Raw genomic sequence first — 6,983 nt, forward strand, 5'->3', positions numbered from 1 at the left:
AATCATCATAAACGTATTCATGGAGAGAAAAAAACCACTCAGCATAAAGTACCTTGCCTTTACATAAATAAATAAATAGATAGATAGATAGATAGATAGATAGTTAGCTAGCTAGATTTCCAATTAAAGAAGAGGTGAAGCAAATTGATGGTCCATTTGGGATGACAAGTTTTAGACTACTGATTAAAATGAAGTTAAATACCTGTAATGCAGAGAGAAACACATCAGGTAAAATACTCACATGATTTAGGTCAACGAACATGGCAGAGGTCGGTGAGATCCCGGAACTGCATTGGAACATAACCGGAAGAATTCAAGACGCCTGTGAGAAGTAAGGCAAGGTCAAGTTCAAAAATGCACACATAAAAGAGAATAAAAATACTTAAACCAACACTTGACTGAACTTGAAATAGAAAAAAAAACAGAAAATGGAATACAAAATAAGATCAAATAAAAACTAACATAAAAGCACATGTGAACTTTTTAACTTAAATGAGAGAGATATTTTAAATAAAAACATCTGTTTCTGGAGAAGATGGGGTGAACCCAAGCAAACGTGAGTGCTTGTATCTGTGCGGGCAGTGTATGGTTAACAGTGGCATGCACTAATACCAACCATTCATTGAGCATGTGGCTATGGAAACCAAAGTTTTCTGCAGTAATGGGGTTTAAAGTTGGTCCTCCTGGTTGGAAGGCAAGAGCTCTACCACTTGAATCACTTACCCATCTCTGGCAAGTAAAAGTTTAAACCTATTTTGCCCACTAGAAATTTATCATCTGGAAAGAATAATCAGAGAATCATAAAAAGGGGCTGAGGTCCTTGCAGGCTTTATCATGATGAGGTCCTGAGTTTGATCCTTAGTACAAGAAAAAAAAATAGTTGCCATAATGTTAATCAGAGAAAAATGAGAATGCCTTTAGTGCTGAATAACAGATAATAAATAAACTCCGCTACTTCTATGTAGTGGACTGGTATAGGATCCTTAAATATAAAAGATAAGATAGCCACTGGTGGCTTACAATTGTAATATTAGCTACTCGGGAGGCTGACCTCAGAGGAATATAAGGCCAGTGTAGACCAAAAGTCCAATAGATCCCATCTCCCTAATAACCAACAAAAAGTAGGATTGGAGGCATGGCTCAAGTCATAGAGTGCCAGCTGAGCAAACAAGCCAAGCAGCTATGGGGCCTTCAGTTCAAACTCCAGTATTTCCAAAATAAACAAGTAATAAGAAAATACATTTGAAAAGTATAAAAACTGCAAGCAAATATATAGAGAATATGAAATTAAGAAACTGTGTGAATGCAAACCAAGGTAATCAGGAGAGAAAGAACAAGAAGATAGGTCAACTCCCTTTCTGCCTGTGTGTGTGTGTGTGTGTGTGTGTGTGTGTGTGTGTGCATGCATGTGCACATGCATGTATGTGTATGTAGAGGCTATGGTGGGGGAAGGGAAGAGGCAGTATGAAGACTAATGAGAATAACCAGACACCATAACCACTTTAAGTAAGAAAACAATAGATATCTTATATTTTATTTCCGAGATCCCACTTTTCCATAATGTGGTCTTATTAAGATTCTGTCTTCAGGGCGAGGCCCTTTTAAATGTCAAAACCAGAATGAAGATGTCCATTACCCATGTATAAACCAGGACTCTTGGCAGGCAGTTCTCAAACATCAAAAGAGGGCTCCAGGAACTGGAAATGAAAGCCAAAATTTACTTTGGTTTGCTTACAAGAGTTTCCCCTCCACTCATTCATGGTCTTAGACTGAGTTTGCCTCAGAGAGGTTATTACTTTCCACTCGAGGAAAAATATGGCTCAGGGTAACTTTAGTGTTTTACACTTGGCACTCAGGGCCAAGTTCCACGTGGGAAAGGACTCTGCAGGGCAAAGTTCAAGGTGAGTGTGGGGGTGCAGCGGGGCTCTCCTGCTCTGTATCATGGTGCCCTCCCTCTGTGGCACCCTCTGCTAGGGGGTTGGGGACAGGCTGGAAGCCAGCACAGCCTTGGGCTCTGCGGCACAAACCATTCTCACCCAGGCGCACACACCCACTGCAGCCACTTAAGACTGGGATGCTGCTTGGAGTTTTGTGTGCTCACCCTGGGGCTTCAACACAGGGCTGGGGTGCTGTCCTTTAGCTCTATTCCTCAGGGTTGGTGTTCTACCACTTGAGCTCTACCTCCTCGTCTGGCTTTTTGATGACTGATTGGAGATAAGTCTCAGACTTTCTGCCTGAACGTGGTCTGGTCAAGCTGAGACCACAGCCAGACTGAGATTACTGCAGTGTCACAGTGGCAAATGTCAATCTCACCCCCTCATGTTGCTGGGACCGGTGATCTCAGTGCCTCTGTGTATGTGCCACATCTGCTGTCACCTCGGTGGCACAGTCAGGATTCTGTAGCTGAGCAATAGATGGGAGTGGTGTGGATAACGGGTGGCTCAGCACATGACAGAAGGACAATGTGAAGGAGTAAGTTTGGAGGTGGTCCTAAGTAGAAAATCACTGGTAGCTTGCTTGCACAGTGACTTTCCAGTAGGATGGAATACACGAACTTGAGGAAAAGTTCTGAGCAAAGAGGGCAGACAAACAGGAGAACCAACAGTGTATGCAGTTGGACTGCAGTCCAAGAGAAAGGGAGTGTGAACGTGTGTGTCAGAACAGGCTTCCTCTCCTGAAAGGTTGAAAGGGAGCGCAAGCCAGGCACGGTAGCTCACACCTGTAATCCTAGCTACTCAGGAGGTTGAGAGCTGAGGACCACGGTTTGAAACCAGCCCTACCATTCCTTCTCGAGCCCTGCACTTCAGTGATCTGACTTCAGGTCACCACGTTTCTTCACGCAGCAACTTTGCAGCTTCTGCTCCTTCTAATAAAGATCCTCTCCTTTCAGCCTCCAGCTAGTTGCCTGAACTGCAAGAAGCAATGTGAACCCGAGCCTGTCACATCTGATTGCAAGCCCAGACTCTCACACTCATTACCCTGATAGGACTTTGCATTTTGAGAGCCAGAACTGAAGCTCTACCAGCTCTGGAGCCTGGTTGATGGCCCCACCCACTTGTGCTATCAGCTGAGCCCAGGATGGGGCAGGGCGGGGAGGGGAGGTCAGGAGAGGTCCTTGGCTTGGTGCATCCTTAGCACTGTGTAAAGACAGCTGCGCCCACAGCTGCTAATCCACCCGAGGATTGTGGGAGAGTGGGGCCTACTCTCTGCTTCCATAAATCTCTCTGGGGCGAATCTGCACCATCTAAAAGAGAGTTTCTGCCACATAGGAGACCATTAAAAGGCTATCCCGCTCGGAGGCGCAGCAGCTGGGAGAGGCTGCAATTGAGGATGGGGGGGCAGTGTGATCACACAGCCTCAGTCCTGCGGCATCGCGGACGTGATGAATGTGCTGCCACCGTGATAGATGATAAACATAATAGAGTTTGAAGGAAATTAATGATATTTTGAATCTTTAATAATAGCACATAAGAATCTAAAGGAGACATCTCCATCACAAAGTCATTCTTTTCAACGCCAAGGGAGCTTCGCTGACAACCAAAGGGAAGCGTGGTGTGTGCCTGGATCTGGATTGGAGAGAGACAGGGCTGCAGAGAGGGCTCCACCTGCCAGGTAAGACGACTCTCTCAATAGCATCTCTGCGAACGCTGCTGTAGAGCTCCACGGAAAGTCTAGAACAGAGAAAATCAACTGCAGTCCTGCCTTCTTTGTTTTTTTTCGTGAGAAAGTAAAGGTTGGGTTCATCTGCACCCGGTCCCCTTTCCAGCAACAAAGACCTCCTGTTTCATCAGGCGCACAGAAGCGACATGGACAGCCATTCTCCTTGAGGTTTTGTCTGCAACGACTTGGGGGGAAACACATACTCACCACCCAGAGGAGGGGTCAGAGGTCGCAAGAGGAATGTCTGAAGGAACAATGGGTCACTGTGGTGCCCTGGGCCTCAATTAATCATCCCAAGTGGCCATGCTGGGGATAACCCCAGACCAGGACCTGCAAGGGCTGCCTGCATTCCAGGACAGGCCTGCGGTCCAAGTGCTGTCCACACACGAGGAAAGCATCATCAGGTTCGCTCCTTTCCAACAATCTTGTTTGATATGGTCACTCATCAAAGGGAAATATGACATGAGAGCATCAATTAAAAAAAAATCTGTGAAAATATGTCCCATGCCAGGCAGGGAGCTGTCATAGAAACAAACTTGGAGCTGAGCACAGTGGCTCACGCCTATCATCCTAGCTACTCAGGAGACTGAGATCTGAAGATGAAGGTTCAAAGCCAGCCTGGGCACTAAAGTCCTTGAGACTCTTTTCTCCAATGAACTCCTAGAAAACAGGAAGTATTTTCTCATGGCGACAAATATACCATCAAAATGTCTCCTGACTGGGTGTGGTGGCTCTTCTCTGCCATGCCAGGTCTTGGGGTGGCTGAGAGGTTGGCTTGTGGTCAACACAGGCACCAAGTTCACAGTACCTCATGTCAATCAATGAACGCTGAGCATGGCAGCGCACCTGTAAACAGGACCACTGGTGCCTGTGGCCGGCCTGGAATAAATGATACTCTACCCATAAAAATACTTAAGAGCACAATAGTCTGGACACGGAGCTCAAGTATTACAGTGTCTACTTAGCAAGTACAAGGCTCTGTGTTTAAATCCTAATACCACACACGCACAAAAAAAGAAAATACAAACCAGCCACTCCCTAGACTCCGAGCCTCCTGAACATAGCAGACAGACTTTGGCTCTCTAACTGGGATAACTTCATCAAGGTAAAGAGACTTTTCAAGCTGGGTGTGGTGGCTCATGCCTGTAACCATAGCTACTCAAGAGGCTGAGATCTGAGGATCAAGGTTCAAAGCCAGCTTGGGCACAATAGGACCTGAGACTCTTTTCTCCAATTAACCCCTAGAAAACGGGAAGTGGGGCTCAAAGATAGTGTGTTAGCCCTGAGCTGAAAAGCTCAGGAACAGAACCCAGGTCGAGTTCAAGCCCCATTGAAACAAAAGCCATATAATGAATGATTGTTGTCCTTAATGTACTATGTTGTCCCTCATCTCCTTTGCTGTCCCTTGGTTATCTCATATTGTTATAGCATCTCACTTTGTTATCTGATATATTGAATTTATTTGTATTTGGATATTTGAAATTTGATAGGGAAGGAGGGAAAACCAAGACGGGTAGGGGGTGTGGGGGGGGAGGGAAATGGGTACCAAGACATGTGAAAGGGTATCAATGTATGTGAATTAATGCACCTTCTATCTGGCAAATATCATGTAACCCTTTTACTAATTACAATAAAAAAAAAGAGAGAGATTTTTCATTCAGGTGCTGGTGGCTAGCTACCCATGTCCTAGAGCTCAGGAAGCTGAGGTTTGAGGGCCAGAGCTTGAAGCCCAGACCCTTAAGTCCAAAAAACCAACAAAAAGAAAGTATAACTTTCATTTGAAATGGTGCCAGACCAGCCAAGAGCAGAAAACGATTTGTGGCCCAAGACATCTGCACGAATGTACTGACAGCCTTGTTAGGCCTGACCAGAGGGTTCGTGGTTCATGATTCACTCAAGCAACGGTCAGGAGCACCACTCCAGACGCCTTGATGATTGTCACTCTCCCCGAGAGCACATTTGGCTCCTGCAAGACAGAAGTTTCCCTTTAAAACAGCTGTTGACAGCCGAGTGAAAGAGACAGAGCACAGAGCAGGCAGGTCTGGAAGGAGCCTTGAGCTGCAGGAGAGTCCAGAGGCTCACGAGTGCCACCAGCCATGCAAGAGAGGTCTATGGCTGAAAGACCAGTGCTGCGGGGCTAGGGTTCTGGGCGTGAGGGTGACATGAAGAGGACAGAACACAAATCTGGACGATAGCACTCTTCTGTGAGGAGAAGAGGTGGACGTGTGTGAGGACAGCTGTGCTCCTGGATCTGATGGCCTGGTCCTCTAGGGGAGGAAGAGGTGGACGTGTGTGAGGACAGCTGTGCTCCTGGATCTGATGGCCTGGTCCTCTAGGGGAGGAAGAGGTGGACATGTGTGAGGACAGCTGTGCTCCTGGACCTGATGGCCTGGTCGCCTAGGAGGAGAAGAGGTGGAGGTGTGTGAGGACAGCTGTGCTCCTGGACCTGATGGCCTGGTCCTCTAGGAGGAGAAGAGGTGGAGGTGTGTGAGGACAGCTGTGCTCCTGGACCTGATGGCCTGGTCCTCTAGGAGGAGAAGAGGTGGAGGTGTGTGAGGACAGCTGTGCTCCTGGACCTGATGGCCTGGTCGTCTAGGAGGAGAAGAGGTGGAGGTGTGTGAGGACAGCTGTGCTCCTGGACCTGATGGCCTGGTCGTCTAGGAGGAGAAGAGGTGGACGTGCGTGAGGACAGCTGTGCTCCTGGACCTGATGGCCTGGTCGTCTAGGAGGAGAAGAGGTGGACGTGTGTGAGGACAGCTGTGCTCCTGGACCTGATGGCCTGGTCGTGTGGAGGAGAAGAGGTGGAGGTGTGTGAGGACAGCTGTGCTCCTGGACCTGATGGCCTGGTCGTCTATGAGGAGAAGATGTGGACGTGTGTGAGGACAGCTGTGCTCCTGGAGCTGATGGCCTGGTCGTCTATGAGGAGAAGAGGTGGACGTGTGTGAGGACAGCTGTGCTCCTGGACCTGATGGCCTGGTCGTCTAGGAGGAGAAGAGGTGGACATGTGTGAGTACAGCTGTGCTCCTGGATCTGATGGCCTGGTCCTCTAGGAGGAGAAGAGGTGGACGTGTGTGAGGACAGCTGTGCTCCTGGACCTGATGGCCTGGTCCTGTGGAGGAGAAGAGGTGGAGGTGTGTGAGGACAGCTGTGCTCCTGGATCTGATGGCCTGGTCGTCTATGAGGAGAAGAGGTGGACGTGCGTGAGGACAGCTGTGCTCCTGGATCTGATGGCCTGGTCCTCTAGGAGGAGAAGAGGTGGAGGTGTGTGAGGACAGCTGTGCTCCTGGACCTGATGGCCTGGTCGTCTATGAGGAGAAGAGGTG

The sequence above is a fragment of the Megascapheus bottae genome, chromosome 21 (genome assembly GCF_031878675.1).
Source record: "Megascapheus bottae isolate mThoBot1 chromosome 21, mThoBot2.hap1, whole genome shotgun sequence".
Classification (NCBI taxonomy): domain Eukaryota; kingdom Metazoa; phylum Chordata; class Mammalia; order Rodentia; family Geomyidae; genus Megascapheus; species Megascapheus bottae.